The 24,525-nt window shown below is 35.2% G+C and overlaps 1 protein-coding gene and 2 long non-coding RNA genes across 18 annotated transcripts in view; 2 read left to right on the top strand and 1 right to left on the bottom strand.

The window, feature by feature from the left end:
* The window catches only part of LOC127875111 (uncharacterized), a 36,068-nt gene extending 29,021 nt beyond the window's left edge, over positions 1-7,047 (bottom strand). For 14 of the 15 annotated variants that reach the window (XR_008047287.1, XR_008047280.1, XR_008047279.1 and 11 more), the window contains exon 1: positions 3,835-7,047. This is a non-coding gene — a long non-coding RNA (uncharacterized LOC127875111). Of the gene's footprint in view, positions 1-661; positions 1,430-3,834 lie in introns of those variants that run through there. The other variant, XR_008047277.1, reaches the window with a different exon arrangement.
* LOC127875114 (uncharacterized) lies at positions 229-4,110 on the top strand. Its single transcript, XR_008047290.1, has 2 exons — positions 229-501; positions 3,675-4,110. It is a non-coding gene; the product is annotated as an uncharacterized LOC127875114 (long non-coding RNA).
* Positions 7,048-23,049: 16,002 nt separating the features above from the next.
* Positions 23,050-24,525, top strand: part of LOC127875116 (TPR repeat-containing protein DDB_G0287407-like) — a 42,513-nt gene continuing 41,037 nt past the window's right edge. For both annotated transcript variants that reach the window (XR_008047291.1, XM_052419938.1), the window contains exon 1: positions 23,050-23,158. The gene's annotated coding sequence lies outside the window, so the exon portion shown is untranslated. The remainder of the gene's footprint in view (positions 23,159-24,525) is intronic.

Here is a 24,525-nt window from a genome sequence, read left to right on the forward strand (position 1 = left end):
GCAGTTAAGTATCATAACATGGACAATATAGGCTAGTTGAATAGAAAAAATTGTTTTTCATTTATAAAATGCTATCTTCCATATAAAAAAATACACACAACAAATGTAGAAATCAAGAGGCAATTTTGTTGAGGGATGACTGGTTCTCAGCTCTCATTCCGACAGGCCAAGGGGTACACACGGAGCTAATAAAGCATCTTGGGACTTCCTCTATTGTCTGCTCTGCAAGGAAATGTTATCCACCCCACCCTTTTCCCAAGACAGACTTTAAAAGTGCTGTATTCCTTTTGCATTCTAAAAATTGCATTTAATATTTCTATATTGTATTTCTATGCTTTATCCAGTTGTTAAAAATATACACACTATGTTCTCTACCTTAAACATAATGATTTCAGGTTTATACACTCCAAACCAACCTAGGCAGGGTAAACAACATCTAATTTTGCCAGCTTCCACAATCTGTACCATTCTGAGGCGACTACTTCAGAGCCAGGACAACAGGTCCTCCCCACATCTTGAAACTAGACCATCAGTCGGGGCCCATATAACCTAGTGGCTATTGTTAAGTGCTTTCCTCCTTTCATGACCTTTAATCTGTAAATGCAACTAATTTTCCCCACCACATCCCACATCATCATGATCACAAATCACGTTAACAAACCTTTACACAGAATCCAGAATATTCAAATTAACATTTTGCGAGCTCTTTGCTCTATATTTAACAAACTACTTTGTCTATGCTGCAAATGAATGTTACTCCAACCCCTTCTTTTCTTTCAAACACACATTGCATATCATCTTCACTTATAAATGTCTAGCTTCTTTTATAATCTTTTTTTTCTTTTGAAGGTCAATTGAACTTGATCATCTTTCTGATCCTTCTTAACCATGTGTGAGATCTTTTTGTCAGCTAAAACTTCAAAATTATAGTTGCATACCTTTAACAGCAAAATATGAAACAGGAGTCTGTCCAAATGGGTATCCCAAGAAAACTGATGGGCTGGATGGCATTAATAGTCTGGACAAAACAGGTCCAAGTATGGCGACGAGGAACCACCCAAGGAGGCAATATTGTTGAGGGCTTTTAGATTACCAATGGGATCTGTGGACGTTCTGTTAACAGGTCTAGGAGACGGCTTTTTACAGCATTCAAGACACCTCTTGTCTCTGCAAATTACTGCATAGAAAATGTTTCCCCACCCCTTTCATATTCACATACATGTAAGAAGTACATTGTTAATTTCATTGAGTAAACAGTCTTGTCTTTAGTAACTCACATTAAAAAACATAATTGCACGATCAACATTTAAACTCAAAATTAGCAAACTACAATTTTAAAATCACTTAACTAATTCAAATACTGTGCTGCAGCCGATACTCAGACAAGGTACAGAATTACCATCAGTGATGCAATACCTTTTCAATCCGCTCGAGTACCTCCACGAAAATGAGTGGTTGAATGGTCCAATCGTTGAATGGATTGTCACAAGTGAAAAAGGGTCGTCAAAGTTAGGAAGAAAATTCGTCGGAACATTTGTTAATGAACTTCTATGCATGGACATTCAACACACGGGCATTGATGAGGGAGTCGTGCGGCAATTAGATAACTTCATTTTCTGCTCTGTAAAGAAATGCTTTTCCACCCATTCCCACTTTTAAACAATTTAAAGAACTGCAGTTAAGTATCATAACATGGACAATATAGGCTAGTTGAATAGAAAAAATTGTTTTTCATTTATAAAATGCTATCTTCCATATAAAAAAATACACACAACTAACCACTTTTTTTATAGTTACCACACGGTTGCAAATAAAGGGCAATCATTCCACTCGGGCCTCGCCAAAAGGGGTAAAAGGTAAAAAAATCAGACATGTTGATGGGCAAGACGTGGGGACATCTTGAGAAACTCGCTCAGAAAACAGATGCCTGGATGAAGCTGGTCAACAGCCATTGCCCCACGCAGGACCCCAAGATGGTCAGACAAGGGTCAGGAGGTGATTCCAGATGGAGAAATGGTAGAAACCAACAGCCATTTTAGTTGAGCGGGATATTCGGAGACCAACTCCCACAAGTTGATATTCTACATTCAGGCCATGGTGATGAACATGTAGAATTATACTTCTCTTTGGGATACTGCCATTTAATAATCTGCAAAATTACTGTAAACAAACGTTTCTCCAGCCCTCCCCATTTATTAACCATTTGAAATAAATAAATTCTGTATTTAATTGCTAATTACAGCGCTCAATAAAATATAATGTGAATAAAAATTCATTAATTGAATAAGAAAGATTACATGTATACTTTTGTTAAACTGTTTGCACAACCAATTAATAAAAACACTATTTAAATTAATTTGATAAGGACAATATCAAGTAATTACCAGTACATAAGTTATACTCATTTGTTCATTATACTGTTAAAGCTGCATGATCCCAATCCTATTGGTCTGAATCCTATATGATGACGGACACAGAAGTCACAGGTAATAAGATCTGTTACAAGGCAGAAATCAAGAGGCAGTTTTGTTGAGGGATGTTTGGATCTCAGTTCTGTTTCAGGCAGGCCAATGGGGGATACAGCAACTTTGGGCTACTTCCAATACCTGCTCTGCAAAGAAACGTTATCCCCACCCTTTTTCCATTGATCCATTTGAAAGATCTCAATTCCTTTTGCATTCTAACTATTGCATTGAATATTATAAAATGCGCTTTATGACTCATTTAGCACCTTTCCTGTAGACAAAAGACATTTAAATTCACATTAAATTAAAATAACAAATTTATTCACAAAACCATGAAAGCTGCACTGTGGCCCAATTGGTCCGAATCCTATCTGATGAACACAGGAGTCATCTCGGGTGATAAGGGCAGTCATAAGGTGAAAATTAAGAGGCAATTTTGTACAGGGATGACTGGTTCCCAGCTCTCTTTCAGACAGGCCAAGGGGATACACATGGAGCTTCCTATGGAAACTTGGGACGACTTCAATAACCTGCTCTGCAAAGAAATGTTATCCACCACACGCATTCACAATAACCATTTTAAAGATCTTTAGTCCTTTCGCATCCACACAATTGCAATGAATGATTAAAATTGCATTTTGACTAATGCAAAACATTTTACCCAGATTCAAGAGGTTTTACAACTGAAATTATTTCAAAATTTATTCATTACACTATAATAGCTGCATACTGCCTGAATGGTACAAACACTATTGGTCCGAATACTATATGATGGACACAGAAGACATCAGAGGTGATAAGGGCTGTCACAATGTAGAAATCAAGAGGCAATTTTGTTGAGGGATGACTGGTTCTCAGCTCTCATTCCGACAGGCCAAGGGGTACACACGGAGCTAGTAAAGCATCTTGGGACTTCCTCTATTGTCTGCTCTGCAAGGAAATGTTATCCACCCCACCCTTTTCCCAAGACAGACTTTAAAAGTGCTGTAATCCCTTTGCATTCTAAAAATTGCATTTAATATTTCTATATTGTATTTCTATGCTTTATCCAGTTGTTAAAAATATACACACTATGTTCTCTACCTTAAACATAATGATTTCAGGTTTATACACTCCAAACCAACCTAGGCAGGGTAAACAACATCTTATTTTGCCAGCTTCCACAATCTGTACCATTCTGAGGCGACTACTTCAGAGCCAGGACAACAGGTCCTCCCCACATCTTGAAACTAGACCATCAGTCGAGGCCCATATAACCTAGTGGCTATTGTTAAGTGCTTTCCTCCTTTCATGACCTTTAATCTGTAAATGCAACTAATTTTCCCCACCACATCCCACATCATCATGATCACAAATCCCGTTAACAAACCTTTACACAGAATTCAGATTATTCAAATTAACATTTTGCGAGCTCTTTGCTCTATATTTAACAAACTACTTTGTCTATGCTGCAAATGAATGTTACTCCAACCCCTTCTTTTCTTTCAAACACACATTGCATATCATCTTCACTTATAAATGTCTAGCTTCTTTTATAATCTTTTTTTTCTTTTGAAGGTCAATTGAACTTGATCATCTTTCTGATCCTTCTTAACCATGTGTGAGATCTTTTTGTCAGCTAAAACTTCAAAATTATAGTTGCATACCTTTAACAGCAAAATATGAAACAGGAGTCTGTCCAAATGGGTATCCCAAGAAAACTGATGGGCTGGATGGCATTAATAGTCTGGACAAAACAGGTCCAAGTATGGCGACGAGGAACCACCCAAGGAGGCAATATTGTTGAGGGCTTTTAGATTACCAATGGGATCTGTGGACGTTCTGTTAACAGGTCTAGGAGACGGCTTTTTACAGCATTCAAGACACCTCTTGTCTCTGCAAATTACTGCATAGAAAATGTTTCCCCACCCCTTTCATATTCACATACATGTAAGAAGTACATTGTTAATTTCATTGAGTAAACAGTCTTTGTCTTTAGTAACTCACATTAAAAAACATAATTGCACGATCAACATTTAATCTCAAAATTAGCAAACTACAATTTTAAAATCACTTAACTAATTCAAATACTGTGCTGCAGCCGATACTCAGACAAGGTACAGAATTACCATCAGTGATGCAATACCTTTTCAATCCGCTTGAGTACCTCCACGAAAATGAGTGGTTGAATGGTCCAATCGTTGAATGGATTGTCACAAGTGAAAAAGGGTCGTCAAAGTTAGGAAGAAAATTCGTCGGAACATTTGTTAATGAACTTCTATGCATGGACATTCAACAGACGGGCATTGATGAGGGAGTCGTGCGGCAATTAGATAACTTCATTTTCTGCTCTGTAAAGAAATGCTTTTCCACCCATTCCCACTTTCAAACAATTTAAAGAACTGCAGTTAAGTATCATAACATGGACAATATAGGCTAGTTGAATAGAAAAAATTGTTTTTCATTTATAAAATGCTATCTTCCATATAAAAAAATACACACAACTAACCACTTTTTTTATAGTTACCACACGGTTGCAAATAAAGGGCAATCATTCCACTCGGGCCTCGCCAAAAGGGGTAAAAGGTAAAAAAATCAGACATGTTGATGGGCAAGACGTGGGGACATCTTGAGAAACTCGCTCAGAAAACAGATGCCTGGATGAAGCTGGTCAACAGCCATTGCCCCACGCAGGACCCCAAGATGGTCAGACAAGGGTCAGGAGGTGATTCCAGATGGTGAAATGGTAGAAACCAACAGCCATTTTAGTTGAGCGGGATATTCGGAGACCAACTCCCACAAGTTGATATTCTACATTCAGGCCATGGTGATGAACATGTAGAATTATACTTCTCTTTGGGATACTGCCATTTAATAATCTGCAAAATTACTGTAAACAAACGTTTCTCCAGCCCTCCCCATTTATTAACCATTTGAAATAAATAAATTCTGTATTTAATTGCTAATTACAGCGCTCAATAAAATATAATGTGAATAAAAATTCATTAATTGAATAAGAAAGATTACATGTATACTTTTGTTAAACTGTTTGCACAACCAATTAATAAAAACACTATTTAAATTAATTTGATAAGGACAATATCAAGTAATTACCAGTACATAAGTTATACTCATTTGTTCATTATACTGTTAAAGCTGCATGATCCCAATCCTATTGGTCTGAATCCTATATGATGACGGACACAGAAGTCACAGGTAATAAGATCTGTTACAAGGCAGAAATCAAGAGGCAGTTTTGTTGAGGGATGTTTGGATCTCAGTTCTGTTTCAGGCAGGCCAAGGGGGGATACAGCAACTTTGGGCTACTTCCAATACCTGCTCTGCAAAGAAACGTTATCCCCACCCTTTTTCCATTGATCCATTTGAAAGATCTCAATTCCTTTTGCATTCTAACAATTGCATTGAATATTATAAAATGCGCTTTATGACTCATTTAGCGCCTTTTCTGTAGACAAAAGACATTTAAATTCACATTAAATTAAAATAACAAATTTATTCACAAAACCATGAAAGCTGCACTGTGGCCCAATTGGTCCGAATCCTATCTGATGAACACAGGAGTCATCTCGGGTGATAAGGGCAGTCATAAGGTGAAAATTAAGAGGCAATTTTGTACAGGGATGACTGGTTCCCAGCTCTCTTTCAGACAGGCCAAGGGGATACACACGGAGCTTCCTATGGAAACTTGGGACGACTTCAATAACCTGCTCTGCAAAGAAATGTTATCCACCACACGCATTCACAATAACCATTTTAAAGATCTTTAGTCCTTTCGCATCCACACAATTGCAATGAATGATTAAAATTGCATTTTGACTAATGCAAAACATTTTACCCAGATTCAAGAGGTTTTACAACTGAAATTATTTCAAAATTTATTCATTACACTATAATAGCTGCATACTGCCTGAATGGTACAAACACTATTGGTCCGAATACTATATGATGGACACAGAAGTCATCAGAGTTGATAAGGGCTGTCACAATGTAGAAATCAAGAGGCAATTTTGTTGAGGGATGACTGGTTCTCAGCTCTCATTCCGACAGGCCAAGGGGTACACACGGAGCTAATAAAGCATCTTGGGACTTCCTCTATTGTCTGCTCTGCAAGGAAATGTTATCCACCCCACCCTTTTCCCAAGACAGACTTTAAAAGTGCTGTAATCCTTTTGCATTCTAAAAATTGCATTTAATATTTCTATATTGTATTTCTATGCTTTATCCAGTTGTTAAAAATATACACACTATGTTCTCTACCTTAAACATAATGATTTCAGGTTTATACACTCCAAACCAACCTAGGCAGGGTAAACAACATCTAATTTTGCCAGCTTCCACAATCTGTACCATTCTGAGGCGACTACTTCAGAGCCAGGACAACAGGTCCTCCCCACATCTTGAAACTAGACCATCAGTCGAGGCCCATATAACCTAGTGGCTATTGTTAAGTGCTTTCCTCCTTTCATGACCTTTAATCTGTAAATGCAACTAATTTTCCCCACCACATCCCACATCATCATGATCACAAATCACGTTAACAAACCTTTACACAGAATTCAGATTATTCAAATTAACATTTTGCAAGCTCTTTGCTCTATATTTAACAAACTACTTTGTCTATGCTGCAAATGAATGTTACTCCAACCCCTTCTTTTCTTTCAAACACACATTGCATATCATCTTCACTTATAAATGTCTAGCTTCTTTTATAATCTTTTTTTTCTTTTGAAGGTCAATTGAACTTGATCATCTTTCTGATCCTTCTTAACCATGTGTGAGATCTTTTTGTCAGCTAAAACTTCAAAATTATAGTTGCATACCTTTAACAGCAAAATATGAAACAGGAGTCTGTCCAAATGGGTATCCCAAGAAAACTGATGGGCTGGATGGCATTAATAGTCCGGACAAAACAGGTCCAAGTATGGCGACGAGGAACCACCCAAGGAGGCAATATTGTTGAGGGCTTTTAGATTACCAATGGGATCTGTGGACGTTCTGTTAACAGGTCTAGGAGACGGCTTTTTACAGCATTCAAGACACCTCTTGTCTCTGCAAATTACTACATAGAAAATGTTTCCCCACCCCTTTCATATTCACATACATGTAAGAAGTACATTGTTAATTTCATTGAGTAAACAGTCTTGTCTTTAGTAACTCACATTAAAAAACATAATTGCACGATCAACATTTAATCTCAAAATTAGCAAACTACAATTTTAAAATCACTTAACTAATTCAAATACTGTGCTGCAGCCGATACTCAGACAAGGTACAGAATTACCATCAGTGATGCAATACCTTTTCAATCCGCTTGAGTACCTCCACGAAAATGAGTGGTTGAATGGTCCAATCGTTGAATGGATTGTCACCAGTGAAAAAGGGTCGTCAAAGTTAGGAAGAAAATTCGTCGGAACATTTATTAATGAACTTCTATGCACTGACATTCAACAGACGGGAATTGATGAGGGAGTCATGCGGCAATTAGATAACTTCATTTTCTGCTCTGTAAAGAAATGCTTTTCCACCCATTTCCACTTTTAAACAATTTAAAGAACTGCAGTTAAGTATCATAACATGGACAATATAGGCTAGTTGAATAGAAGAAATTGTTTTTCATTTATAAAATGCTATCTTCCCCTCTGATGTTCATTTCTTGGGTAAATGAAGCAAAACTGCTTACCAATACATTTACCAGTAGATCAGGACTTGCAATGTTGCAAAGAATAATTGGGCTGTGACATCAGGTCATTATCAGTTGCCAAGAAATCAGGTGTAAACTGTAAAAATCGTTTCATTATCCCTACCAAAAGCATGGTTTAAACTACTAACAGTGCCCTACCACAAAAATCTATGCTCTTTTCCAATGGCATGGGTTTGAATATAGTCCATCCAATAGCAACAAAATGAAGTTACCATGGTTAGTTCTTGAATCAGCTGGGCCTGACCTGCATACTTTAGTCTGTTTGTTCTTCACGCTTTTCATCAGATGAACAATTCTTAACAAATATATTCTTAACTTCCAATCCAGTCCAGAAATTCCCATCAGTCTTTACTTACAGGTCATGGTACTGTTCTTTGTAATCCGCAGGTAACACCAGGAAAGTGTCAAAGCCTTAAATACATATATTTCTGGATCTCTACGTTTTTTCCAAACAATCTGCAATGAACTGGAGTCTTCTTAAACGCCCAACGTGAAATTCGAAGGTTTATTTTACACCAAATACCTTTCACTCCTAAGGTTGAGAGATATTGGGACATCAGGTCATTGAAAGATGACTGGAATCACTTGATCTATAATGAAATCTAGACTACACAAAACATTTCAAACATTTACAGCTGCTTACCACACCATGCCTTCCTCTCTCCATAACAGGGCAGGTTTCATGTCCTGTAAGGCCAATTACAAATGAAGTGATAGAACACAACCTAAATAAAGATTTCTTTTAGTCCTTAATCTGTATTCAGGGCAGGGTATCTTTCTTGAAAAACTTTCAGCCACATCAGAAGCCAGTAGAAACCTTATTTCTGTTTTTATCCATCTTTGTTCCAACTGCGATTAAATCATCCTCATGCCTTATCAAAATAACCGCTTTACTTCTTTATTTAACAACTGCATGTGAATTTTAGACTCAAATTCAGTCTAAACTTTACTTCAAATTATATGGTTGTTGTTGGCTCATCAGGTAATATTGGCATACCTTAGTCTTTAGAGTACAATTTCGGACTTTTCTTAGGTCTTTCCTCTTCTACTTGCATCAGAAGTCCAATTCTTTAGGTTAATAAAAGATACTGCTTACCAATCAAATCTGTCAATTGCCTACAGTCCTTGCTCTATACAAGTCATGGTACCTTTCTTTGCATCAGGAAACTGATTCAGCCACGTGAAAACCTGCATTTCTGTCTTGCATTCTGCAATAATTCGTCTTCCCGACTCCCCAAATTGCTTCAAAATGGTTATTTATACTTCTTTAGAAGGCAACTGAAGATATTTACTTGAACAGATTGCAAGTTTTAACTTATAATTATTGTTTTTTTCTCTAGTCCTGAAATTTTTGTGAAGAGTACTTTTATGACATCACTTGATTAAGTTTCTCCCCTCTGATACTGGATATCATGTTAATTTCCTGGATAGTTAGAAACAAACTAAAGTGCTTACCAATCCATTTAACAGTAGACAATGCATCCAATCATGATCAGTTGACACAGACTCAGTTGTGAACAGATAATTCAATTTTCCTTCCGAACTTACAGTTTCAAAACTGTGCTTACCATTACAAACTTTGCTCTTGCCAAATGTAAAAGGCCCGTGTCAACATCAGATCTCAGCTTTCTGCAGGCCTTGCATGTATGAATACAGGCCAGTATTTGTAATGGCAAACATCCATCTGCAATCAAAACTTCCAAACCCCCACCTTCTTTGTTCAATATAATACTTTGCTTAAATTGTACACTGATAATTTGGGCATCCCTTCATGCACATTTTATTAAATCAGTTGCAAACTATTTTGAAATGTATACACAACATAATTTTCACCCTTAGCTTAAAAAGCTGCTTACCAAAGATTCTTTCCAATTGGGATACAGATTGACTCTAGAAGGGTCAATTACACATGTAGTTAAACACAAGATTTCCTGCGGTCCTCACTAGTAGGTTTACAGTCCATTACATCTTTGTTCAACAAGGGTCTCGTAAGAGGCCAGTTGATGCATTATGTTACCAATAAATCCCTTCCAGAGAACGATTGGGGCTTTGGACATCCGAAACAAACCTTAGATTTCAAGATCGAAGGTTACATTTGGGGTCTTGTTAGGCCAGGTTATGGTTCCTTTCTTTAAATCCTCAAGTAACCGCTACGGAAACTGATCCAGCCATCGCAAACCAAAATTTCTGTCTAAGGCTTTTGAAGTTTCTGCAATTATATAATCTTCCAGACTCCACCCCCACACCATCATTGCATCAAAATCATCTGCAACTAGTCAGATATTTGAACAGTTTGAGAGGGAAAGATCAATTGTAGAAGAAGATGCAGATAATTGTTGCTTTTTTGTACAGCATATCAGGAGATAAAATCTGTACAAATGATGATTTGACTTTTGACAGGCCAATCAGTTGAAGAGGAATAGGTTGTACTAAATAAGTGATAAATAGCATCTCCTTCTCTGCCAAGTGCTCAGTTTCAAACTTTGAAAAGCTGCTTACCACAAAATATTGTGCTCTTGCCAAATTGATGGTTTTGGGTCTGGGCAGGCCAATTACAGGTCCAGTAGAGGAACAAAGATCTCCTGCGGTCCTAACTTCAGAGAATACAGGCCATGGAATCTTTGATAACCTCAGGTAACATCAAGAGCCAGATGAAAACATTTCTTTCTGTAAACAGTCTGCATTCAATTGCATTTTTCCATGCACATACCTCATTGTTCAAAATGAATACTTTTTATTTACATGTAAGACTCCTGTTTTGTAGTTTTCAACAGTCTTTAGGTCATATAAAACATTTAAAGTGCAATTATGAGTTTGCATGATCATGACCAGTCATGATTGTTTCCCTTTCATACGCAACACAGCTTAAAAACATTCACATCTGCTTACCACAACAAACTGCTTTTGCCCATTGGAACATGTCAGGCCAATGACTGGTTAATTGGTGGAACACAAGATGTTCATATACAGCGATCCTTACTTGTATGTATTATGGCAAAACCCAAAGTCACATCAGAAGTTGAAAACCTTGCTTTCAATCTTTATCCCATCTGCAATGAAATCAAACTGGCCCCAACCCTCAAGATAGGTTAAAAATAGTTCTTTGGATGGAAACTCATTAAGGCTCTTTTAACATTCAGTTTTTGAAGATTGTAACCTTGCTCTTTTCAAATGGTACAAGTTTGGAACACATCAAGCAAATTATAGGTGGATAATTTGGTGAAACACAAGGTCAACATTTCCTGCAGTCCGTATTATGTGTACTGGTTACTGCATCTTTCTTTGTAAACAAGGGTAACATCCAATCCAAAGTTAGTTGAAGGCCTCTCATTCTGTAATCAGTTTCTGAACCATCAGCAAATCTTCCCAATGCCTACCATAATGTACAAACATCTTTTCTTACTTTTTTTGTTGAAGCCTCTTTGTGAACAATTACAGTGAAAATAAACTTATATCCGTTTAAGTATTTTCTCTTCAACTCGTATTTAATGTTTCATTTTTCATGCCAACCATTGCTTTATTATTGCTTACCATCTAAAAGATTTAAAGGTCATACAGTCCTTGCTTTATAGTCATAATACCTTTCTTGTCAATCCTCAAGTGAAACATCAGGACAATGATCCAGCCACATGAAAACCGCTGTTTCTGTCTCACATTCTGCAATTAAATGTCTTACCTTCCCCTCCTTGCTTTAAAATAACTTTGTTTTTTGTTGTCGACTAAAATCTATCATGTAAAAAGATTTATCAGATAAAACTCACTAGTAGTGTTTTTTTTTTAAATCATCACTTGCAGGTGTGTTTCTGATTCAATCAGGTTATGATCAACTGTTATAAAAAAAATCTACCCTACCACACAGTTTCAAACTTGTCACAGCTCCTTACCACAACAAACTGCTTCTGCCAAATGGAACTTATTTTGGATCTTCTAAGGCCAATTACTGGTCAAGTGGTTGAACATGAGAACTTAGTATCCAGCAATCCTTACTTTTATATTTACTTGCATAACAGTAGGTCACTTCAGAAGCCAGAAATGAAAACCTGTTTTTTTTTTTGTCTTTATCCCATCTGCAACAAAATCATACTGGCCCTACCTTGGGGTGACCGTTCAAAATAATTCTTTGGTTGAAAACACATTGAGATTAGCAATAGGTCCCACATGTCACATGGTGACAACGGTGGAACACCAGGTCTTTGTTTCTAGTGGTTCTTACTTGGATGTTCGGCAAAACCTCAAGTTGCGTAAGAAGCCAGAAGTTGAAAACACTAGTTTTTTGTTTCCAGCAGTCCTTACTTGTGTTGTCGCAAAACATCAAGCTGTGTCAGAAGCTAGTAGTTAAAGCCTTTCTTTCCAGGAAATTCTTTCTGTTACAGGCTTTATCTCATCTGCAATGTTATCATACAAGCCCCCACAATCAAGGTCCAAAATAATTATTTGGTTGAAAACTCATTAAAGACTAGCTTACAACTAATTTTTTGTAGATTTAAACCTGTTCTTTTAAAATGTCACGGCTTTGATCACATTGTAGGTAAGCTGATTTGGTGAAACAGACACAATTTCCTGCAGTCTTTACTTGTATGCATACTGGTCATGGTATCTTTCTTTCGAACCAGGTAACAATCCAAACCGGTTGAAAACCTATTCTGTTAATCAGTTTTTGTCCCATCTGGCACCCACCATCAAGTTTCAAAATGATAAATTGTCTTTCCAAACCTAAAAACAGACCCTTACCAGCAACCAATGTCTCTCCTCCCTTATGGTTTGACTTTAGGTCTTATATGGCAACCTAGTAACACAAGTTCTCAATTATCTTAAGTTCTTGTTCGTACACTAGCATCGCACCTTTCCATGCAATCCTTCGTCACCTCACTTAAAATCCTTACAATAAATCCTACGAATGAATGTATCCCACACCCCTGATCCTTTTCAAATGATCAACAACTTAGGAATTGACACAAATAATAAATTTAATATTAAAAGTAAGTTACATGTACTTTAATGATTCTTTATTTTTATGCTTCTATGTATCACCACCTTCAGATATGCATTTCTGTTATCACCACCTTCAGATATGTATCGTTGCTTGCGTTTATTTATTTTTGCTATTCTGTTTTCTTCCTTGTGTCAATGTATTTTTGTTGTAATTTCCATCTTTTTCTTCAAAATAAAAAACATAAAAAAATTCCCCAACAAACCTCATTCTTCTAAATAGAAGTTGGATTTTAGATCCCTTGAATATCTACTGCACTACTGTGTATGGAAACAGTCAATTGTATTTTCTATGTCTAGTATACATCAAAAGCCTTGATACCGTCAGGTGATTCTGCAAAAAAAAAAAACTGTGTCCCCAACCCCTCATATCTTAAAAAGTAAACTTCTTTGGCTGACATCTCTAAGCATAAGGTTAAACAGATTGCCATTAACAATCCTCCGTTACCGTTTTTTCCGTTTATTTTGTACCCTTCTCTTGTTGGCATAAGTTGTGAACTTGAATCTTTCCACCCCGGCACATAGTTGCAAAATATAACAGCTGCTTACCAAAACAAACCTTGCTTTCTCCGCATGGGACAGGATTTTGATATTATTATGTTGCATAGCCCATTACATATGAAGTGGTGAAACATTTGAGGTTTAGATTTCCAAAAGCCTTTACATGTATGTATCCACACCAGGAATCTTTCTTTGAACTGCTCGAGTCACATTAGAAGGCAGCCAGTGAACTCGTCCCTTTCTGTCAATCACAATGCTAGCCTCAACTATCTGCAATGAAATCTTACCCGCCCCAAGTCCCTTGGTCTAAATAACTTTTTTTTATTACAAAACTGATAAAATATGAGATTCATATGATAATAAGTAATATTTTAGATTTCTATTCTGTTAAGCCTTCCCTGTACCAACAGACATTATTATATATACATGCAGATACAGATTAAAAATCCATTAGATTGCAATTTGCTACAAATTAAAAATCTCTTTAATTTCACGTTACCTTTGAAATCCTAAAGTGTATTTCGGGATATAGATCCAACCACATGAAAACTTCTTTTTTGTCCATCAGGCCTTCACAAACTATCTGAAATTAACTGTCTTTTCGACCCTCATGGTGATTTAAAAATGCCTGGTTTACTTATTGTTTGGCAAACTAGTAACTATTGTTGTAAGACTAGAGAAACAGCTTAGGCAAGTTTCCAATTCCTTGCTGATTGGATAAGATTTGATGTACATGCTCTAACCCATTTCTGTTAATCAGCCTTTCTCATTACTTCTTAAAATTGAATCTCCCCTGCCAAACCCTCATGGTTGAAAAAAAAACTTTGGTTTATTGGCTCTTCATGTTGATGTATTTTTCACCATACAGTGCCATTTTAAACTTGTATCCTGTTTAGTATTCCATATTTACTGACATCAGATGCACATGAAAGGATTCTCAAAAGAACGTTGCTTATAAATCTACTTGCTGTCCATTCCCACGTCCTTATCTGATACAGGTCATTGTTAGTTGTTTGGAATCCTCAAGTGACGCATTTGAAAATGGATTGAGCTATATGAAACCTTTTGTCACCTTTTTCAATCAATCTGCAATGCAATATTATTTCAGACCCATCTCATGTCTTCAATAGTTATTTCTAAAAAAAAATCTTGTTTGTGTGTCATGATTAGGAAAGTTAATATCAAGAGCAAACCAGTTTAAAACACTTGTAAATTATAATGTTTTGAGATGTCTAATACACTGAGCATTCCCCTATATGATGTTTTAAATGGCGTAGTATTTACAAACTTTGTCACGAAATATTTTTTGCCAAAGTAATGAATCTCAACTGCAAACATTTAATTAATATGAAATCTAAAAAAAAATGTGTCATGGTGTTGTTCTTTTGGTTTTAATATAAATCGTAACAAAATTGTTTCCCAAAGTTTACCAGTTGAGGTCATACACTTTTCAAAAGTACAATTTTTGTTTTAACAAACTTTACTATTTCTCAAACGGCAGGTCTTTGTGCTTGCTTGCTTGTCAGGTTCTGCCATAGAGACTGGATGGTTGGAACAGAATAAACCCTACGCCAATGTAATCTGTAATGTAAAATATTGCATCCCTTCCCTGCAAACTAAGTTATATATTATTTAAACTATTTTAGGCAATTGCTTTTAAAACTAGTCCAGGCTAAAAAAACTGCACAGGTTAACATCAATTATACATAACCTGCACGTGTTGGTGATCTTAATATTTTACATTGAAGTTGTAAGCTCCAAGGTTGCCTTAGAATATCAATTTTCTGAGTGCACAGTTCAAAAACAATATAAACACTTTTATCACAAAATAACGACACGCTTTTCGTCTACTGAATGTAATAACTAGGGTTACTGACATTTTGTGAATTGTACAGGAAAGCATATTTTCAGACATTTTCCAAAATACAGTAAGAGCACTTACGTTATTTTTTGCGCTCAAAATATTTCAGTGTTGAAATTATGATAACTGCTCCTTTCTTAAATTTTGATTGTTTTAAAAAAGACATCAATTTTGAGTTTTGTTTTGTTTTTCAAGTGTTATTATAATACTTATCAGAAAATTTGAATACAGAAATGTTTATTATTTTAATAAAACATATTTTTGCTTCTCCTGAAAATTTAACAAAATGTCAGTTACGCTACTTTTTACATTCAGAAAATGACATGCGTTTGTTATGTCAATTTCGAAAATTTGATAAAAACATTATTTTTACCAAAAAGGTTGACTTAATATTTTAACAGTTGATGTATGTCACCTTAATAAACACAAAAATGGAAAAAAGTAAAAATGTATAAAAATGTCGGTTACATGACTTATTACATTCAGTAGGTGTTTTGTATCATACTGAAATTAATGAAGTCCAACAATATGAACCAGTACCACCAGCCTTTGGTCTTGAACCATCAAGTTGTTCAATGGAACAGCAGTTTCAATATCTAACGCATTTGCAGCTTAACATCTGTAATGGATACAAATCTCAATCCAAACCCATAATGGTAAATGTCGTTGTTAAAAGGTTTTCAAATCGAAAAGCATAACCATTCAGAGTTTTTTTTAACTTTCATGCAAATACAATAAGATATATCTATGACATTATTTGTATATGAAGACTATGTGTTAACCATTGGTTTCATTTTCTTATTCAGTGACTAAGACATTATATGGTATACTGGTGTAAAGATTGTAATGTGGCATGCATGTTGTGTGGTTTCATTAGTTAACAATGTTAAGATTGCAGAACAAGCAGCTTAGTTCAAGTGGTGTCCAGTCATTACACCCCCTGGACGTTACACCCCTGGTCATTACACCCACCAAGCCTGGTCATTACACCCACCAAGCCTGGACATTACACCCACCAAGATGTAAACATAATTGATTAGGTTCCTAAGGTGTGATCACACCTACCATGTGTGTCCAATGGGGGTCTGTCCAAGTGTTTTTTTATTGTTTGTTTGTCTGAATGTCTGTCTTATTGATGTGCAGTGTTAATTGGGAAATAACAATTTTTTGGTGTGAAAAACATTTTTCTTTGATCTTTTCAAATAATTTGTTAATAATCAAAGTGTAATAATAACACCTAAAATTAAAGGAGTTTGTTCACACCATTATTATTAAAATTCATTTGAAGATGTTGTTGTTTGATTTTATGAATACTAAAGAATATTGCATCTTTATGTCGTGGCAAAAGAATATCAAAACATCAAACGTAACAAAGTTAATAAGACAAATACTCAATGCAAATTGTTTTTACTCATTGTCCCCATATATACCAGAACAATTTTAGAGAATATCATACTATAGGTATATATTGTTACTCTGTCAAAATGCCCCCAAAACAAATATTTTGGTGTATTGATTCAAATTGTAAAAAAAAGCGTGTTAATAGTTCTGATTTTGCTGTTTCATGTGATAATTGTGGATTATGGCAGCATATTAGATGTGGTGATACTGGTAAGTCATTTTCTTCTTCCTATTATAAACATTCTAGATCATTTGAGCTCCATGACATCATGCGATTTTGGACCTTAGGGCATTTTCCGTTTTTATCAAATGGTCTTGTAACTGATAAATAATTTAAAACACCAACTTGGTTTAAGCTTATTAGCTGCCCCATTCTTGACCAATTTATTTTTGTAAATACTCATTTATAAACTTTAACCTACACAATTATATAACTTATATAATTATTAGTCTCTATAAAAACATATCCATTAATTTTTAATAATTAGATAACTATTTGTTACATTTTAATCAACTACATCATGTGGAAAGTTTGGAATCCTAATTTAATACTTTCTTATTTTTACATAAATAAAATTCAATTTAATTGTCTTATGATTTACATTTTATTAACAAAAATATAATTTTTCTAAAAATATGATATGATATGTAACAGAATGGTATTTATGCAGGAAAAAGGAAATGGGTAGAGACATGAGGGATTATACATGTAATATATATTTTTGTTGTCATACAAATAATTAAGTTTATCTTATGTTGCATTAAGACTCATGCCCCAATTTAGTGTTTTAAATCATTGACACAGTTTTGTGTCATCATTTATGAAACACAGTTTGTAAAACTAACAGTAACACTGGGCCAAACACTGGGCCACTTAGATAAACATTGTACCTATTTGGGCCACATTAGGGCCAGACAAAGACCCTCTAACTGTTTATTAGGGGCCATAAAAGATACACAGACTATTGCCAATTAGGGCCCTCCCATAAACTGTGAAAACATGCTTTGATTGCTACACTAAGTGACAGATTCCTGTTAATTGTGTTTCAATATAAAAAAGGATTTCTTCAATGATCCCTCATTATCAATTCTGACTTTAAAGTTTAATGATATTATAATTAATAAAACAACTGTCACTTTAAAGTATGCAGTAAAATTTTATATATCATACTGTGACAATATGTTACTTCTATTTCAATATCTAACAAACTAACTGAAACCAACAGATATAGGATATTTTTACTTTATTAATACTTGCTTTAAATTAATAGCAAGTTACCTCCTTTTGTTTGAGTGATATGAAATAGCCTAAGGGAAGATTTGCTTCATTGTCAATATCAGAGACATAACACTGCATGCATTTTATGCACTGCTAATCAAATAGATATATCAATAGATAAGTGAAATACTATGGTTACTACAATAGTAATAAAACTTAAGTAACAGATGTGATACACTGAGATAAAGATATTGCCTTAGTCCTTATATATTTGAGGCCGTTTCCAAAAATAATAAAGAATTATTTTTTATAGCTTTAAAGATTTTTTTTACAATAAATTACTTACAAAAAAAACGTATCAATTTCAGAATAATGATTGATTTAATATCGTATTAGATTAAAATCTTCTTTTGTGATGTTTAAATGCTATAATTTTCAAACGACCAGTATTGATCAGTAATACCCAGTAATGACCAGTACTTACTTTGTATTTAACCGGGTATTTACCGCCAGCCCGGTCAATACTCAATTTCAAAGTTTTTTCTGTCTGATTATTCTTGAAAAAATTATTTATGATTTAGATGCATATTATAACATTATGGTAAAATAAAAATAAATGTATATGAATTAAGATTGTGTTTTGTTTATTCTAAATAATTATTGTATTTATCATTATTTTATTTTGTTTTCAAAGTTTTTTCTGTCTGTATATTCTTGAAAAAATTATTTATGATGTAGATGCATATTATTACATTATGGTGAAATAAAAATAAATGTATATGAATTAAGATTGTGTTTTGTTTATTCTAAATATTTATTTTATTTATCTTTATTTTTATTTCTTCAAGTTTTTTCTGTCTGTATATTCTTGAAAAAAAGTATTTATTATTTAGATGCATATTGTTACAGTCATTAAATAATTTGAGCAACCATTAATCTCATCAGTGTCATCTTACATGACAAATCCAATTAGTGGTTCATAAGTTGATAACACCTTTCTAATCTAATCAATATCTTGGTGGGTGTAATGTCCAGGCTTAGTGGGTGTAATGACCAGGCTTGGTGGGTGTAATGACCAGGGGTGTAACGTCCAGGGGGTGTAACGACTGGAAATCGTTCAAGTGAACATTAGTTGCACTGATACCCATGGTTATGGAGTGCTCACTGGTTCCTTTTCCAACTGCATCTTAATGCCCTTACTCTTCCAGTTCGGACTGAAAAATCTGAAGATCAAATCTTTAAAAATGTACTTCACCCAAAGTAGTAATGTTCAGCAAAAACTTAGGTCCGCTTGATAATTTCATCTTAATAATTAAAGAAACAAGCTTTTACCTCTTGTGAACATAACTCATTTGGGTAAGACTACATTTGTAAGAAAGATTTTAACACTTGGTACTATCCAACTTTCAATGTAATTTTATTCGTTAAGACTTATAAGCATATATCCATTACATTAAACTAGACAATGAGATCACTCCAAATAATGACAATACAAAACCAAATTATCTCAATAATCCAACAATAAATTGCATGAAATTCAATTACAAACATTACAAGAATTCCCAACATACATTGCCAGCGCGGCAACCGCAATCAAGCAAATGAAGCTGCCAACTGATTTATCACAGACAAAAATGAACACCATCCGTAAGAACGAGCACCAGAGAACCCAGCAAAACCGGAACTGCACATCAGGAATGACCAGGTTGTGAAGAAGAATCAACATTGACCGACTTCAACCGATCAAAAAATGTGCCAAGCTGTAACGGATCAGGAACGTCACAATCCTCCACGTCGTCACCAACAGCAACCTTCCCATCAGTTGAAACCTTTTCAATACCATTTGTCGTGGATTTACAACGCTTTATGAGTTTGTGTAATTTATACAAATCATCGTCCATCTTTAATCGAGATATGGTCGATTGTAAAAGCGCATACATACGGTAGTTCTGAGCAGACATTTTTTTCTTTTCAGCCTTAATAATCAACTTAGAAAATACTCCACAAAAGTCACTTTTTCTAGGTTTGGAAACCTTACACTCGCTGATTGATATGTATCCCATTATAGTTTGTTAAATAACTTAATAAACACTCGAAAAATAATAGTTAACTACAATAGAAAATAAAATTTTCTCAAAATCCAATATGGCTGACGACTTATCTGTTTATGTAGCGTCGTTCCGCATCGTATCTTCTTCTGTTAATGACGTAAATGTTGTTGTGGGCGCGTCTATATACCCTGATATTCATGCGCGTCGGCCTAACAACAACATATCGCGCATAAAAATAGATCTATGCTTAAGCAATATGAATTATTTATAACTGGGACATAATCGGTTAAATTTAATAACTAAAACAATATTCATGTTCAAAAATATGTGTATTTTCAATAGAAATCGATTTTAACTAAAATCACGACTGAGAAGGAGACCTGTTTTTTTAAGCACATAATTTGAGGCCCGTTCCAGAATCATCTATTTAACCTTTTTTATTGACAGACTTTTGCACAATTATGAGGATGACCCCCCCACCCACCCACCCCCCCCCCCCTCACAACCCCGACCCATTACCACTTATATATATATATGTGTCTCCCCGGGTTCGGAAACTATACTGAAACGTACCCGGGAATTCTAACGCTAAATTGGTCGTTGTCGGCTTTTTCTCAAATTAAGTATGTTCATATTTATGTCTTTCTTCTGTAAAAATGACCTCTTTATTATCGAAACTCCTACTAAAAAAAAGCATGTCGATGCAGGTTTTGTTCAAATAGAAATTTGTTTTGTATTCCGTAGTGCGTTTTACGACATCGGATTTTTTTTTTGGGGGGGGGGGGGATGTGCTCGGGTACAGTCTTAATTTGCCGGGTACGTGTTGGTATATTTTCCGTACCCAGGGCACAATAAAGTATACTTAAGAGTACCCTGGGTACATTTAAGACGTACCCGAGCCGACGATGGCCAATCGGGCCATTTACCTGTGTGTACTGCGCAATTCTTAATTCAGACTATGCGTACTGCCTTAATTTTACACTGGCCACTGCGTTAAAAAAAAAGAAGAAAAAAACACACTGTAAACCAAGCCTTACATTATGTTTTAAATTTTTAAGTTAAACACGCGCACAACGTACGCGTGACATAAACTTGATTATAGAAAGAAAAACATTTACTGTAAGAACTTACTTATATACTGGGGATACCGCGTATCGGTGTATTAAGCGTTTGTCTTCAAATATTATATGCTCAAAACGTCACTTTAAGTTGTACTGTGTACATAGTAATGTTTATGTTTTATTTAGATAAATACATCGAAAATACGATGCTCAAAAACACTACAACTTTCAAAGCGACATCTGATATTCTTTAACATTTTCCTTGTCTTAACTCATTGATGAGTGACTGTTACTGCACAGAAATACAAACACTGATAATACACTTAGGCTATGAAGCCGGTTCTGATAAAACAAAACAGAAAGTGATAATTTACAGTTTTGCGTACGAAAAACGGATTTTTTCTCTTGTTTTGCGTGCCGGACCATAATGTTCTGCGTTTACGGTTTACGGGGGGCGGGGGGGGGGGGGGGGGGGCATGTATACACGCATAGACAATTATAAATTAAGTTATACAACAAAGATATTATATAGCAATATATCGCTATTTTTGTACTAATTTACCAAATTTGACACATTTGAGAACGAAAGTCTTTAAGTTGTGGACATTTATTGAACTAACATTATTACTTCATAACATAGCGACGGAGAAGAGTGTAATTCATTTTTAACTGTTGTTTGTTGTTGCTCTTTGTGTTTTATCTGTGGGATTTTTTTCTGCTATTTTGTGCTTGAGAACCATTCAATATTGCGAATGCATCTTTGTAAAATAAATATCTAAATTGTTTCATTGTTAAAAAATACAACGGCGCCATGTTTTCAGATAAAAACAAAACAACACAAGGGACAACATTCTAGACATGAGATGAGATTATCAGTACGATAAACAATGAGCAACAGCTGTCATATGGCTATAATCTGTCTGTCAACGCCTTGGCAGTTTGGGTAATCAGCTAACAAAAGGTTGAGATCTAAATAATGGAAAAAGAGTACAGCATTTTCATGACAGTGTGATTTTTAAATGATTATCCAGAATAACTTCATGTAAAAAAATACTGCTCATATATATAAGCGCTTCTGTAAAATAAAAGATATTCTCTAAAATTAAGATATTATTTTATATAATAAGTTTATTTTTTTACAAATTTCAAAAGAGAAAATATATGGCAAAATTATCTTCATATACTTGTTATATACACATGTACATATATTATATGTACTTCTATGCTTAATTAATTTATTTGTTATTTATAAACCAATACGTACATTATCAGTCTGTTCCCATCGAATAAACGTACGTTATATACCGGGGTACTTTATTTATAGATAAAACGTACATCGTTTGGATATTTGAGTAGTTTGCTGATTAGCGTGTTTAATAACCATTGATCAATTATCAATAGTATTTCTTTATTTAATTTCTACATACATGTCCAGTTCTTAGTCTAATTTATTGTATCTTTAAAGTAAAATTTACGTACAGTTAAAATCTTTTTTTAAAACGATTATTATACAGATATTTAACATTTTAAAGTGTTTTTTTTGTTAGATATCAACAGGTTTCCGAATAATATACATCAGTGGAAAACTCCAGTTTTAACTGGTTATGTCCGGCTTGAGATAAAAAATTGTGTTCGGGCCTCCGGACATCTCTATTTTGGGAGAAGAAGTAGTCCGTGCCGACAATTCGTAAACAAACGTTTTGCGTGCGTTTCATCACATTAAGCAATACGTAGTCGTGTCTAAAAATAGAAAATGGTGACGCACTTCCATTTACCTCCCTTGACCTACTCTTTTTTTGTAAACAAACGGAGGCAACATTACCACCAAACTGTCCACTTCACCAACCAAGCACAATTAATATATTTAATTGGTAGCTTACTGGAAAACGCAAGATTATACTGTATTAAGGTAAAACAAACATCAACATATTCTTTATATATCCAATATTCGTTGAAGCATGGTATAAATTTCAACAAATAAAGGTATGAATCAATGATCAGGTTCTCTCATCTGCTCACTCAGTCATGTCACTATTGTCAGTGAGTCAATGTCAATGACTCAATTATTAAGTCAGTCTTGTGTTGACTTGGGCAATGGGCTTTGGCGTATGTCATAAGTATAAAAGGACCACAGGAGTGTCCTAGCTTTCTAATTAACTTATTAGACTCATTTAACTAAAGTTTTTTATTTATAGCTGCAGAGTCCAGTAAGCTGAGAGCATAACAAGCAACAAGTAGTGCTCAAACGGGTACCCGAAAAAACCTGAATCAGCGGGTGAAAAAATGACCCGCGGATCCGGGTCAAAGTTTCTGCGAACGGTACCGGTTTGGGTCGCAAGCTACAAAGTACAAGATTACATGTTGAACGTGTAGTCAAATCATCTTTTTTAAACAAGTGAAATAAAATCGCACCCTTTATCAGTTTAAGCAGTGTTGTTATTACAAATAGTCATAAATGAATAGAAGTGACGCACCAAAAGGATAAATGTCAAGTTTAATTTGTTATTCAGATCCCAAAATGGTGACGTTAAAAAAACGAAACTTGTATTATAAAATATATTGACTTCAAAGTAGCAAATGCAGTTTGAGCTTAAGGCCCGGTCACACCGAGGTAACGGACAAGAAACGAACATACAATCACTTTATCCGTTCGTGTCCGTTCTTATCTGTTTAATGCCCATTTCATATCTGGTGAATCCGCTCCTTGTTTGACGATGTCAGGTAACATCCGTTCCGTTCGTTGGGAAGTTTTGAGCATGTTCAAAATTTTCCACCGGATAAAACGGACAGAGACCTCCGTTTGATGTGCGGTCTTCATACGTTAGTTTACGGTTTGTTCAGAACTCGTGCGTTACACCTGCTGTACGTATCCGGATTATGTCCGTTAATGTCCGGTTATCCTGGTCCACCACCGGACAACTACCGGACTAATACCAGACTTGCAACGGATAAACCGCACCGTTCCGGACACCTAACCCATGTTGAACAGATAATAACGGACAGCTAACGTATACACAAGTGCGTTAACGTTTTGTCTGGTACTAATGCGTTACACTGCCGTTTTATCGGGTAGAAGTCCGTTACTCGCACCGTTCCAGACACCTAACACATCTTCAACAGATAATAACGGACAGCTAATGTATACAAAAGTGCGAGAACATTCTGTCCGGTACTAATGCGTTACACTGCCTTTTATCCTGTAGAAGTCCGTTACTGGCACGGTAATATCTGTTAATTATCCGGTACATATCTGTTAAACGTACGTTTTTTGTCGTT

Source organism: Dreissena polymorpha, chromosome 3, assembly GCF_020536995.1.
Source record: "Dreissena polymorpha isolate Duluth1 chromosome 3, UMN_Dpol_1.0, whole genome shotgun sequence".
Lineage (NCBI taxonomy): Eukaryota > Metazoa > Mollusca > Bivalvia > Myida > Dreissenidae > Dreissena > Dreissena polymorpha.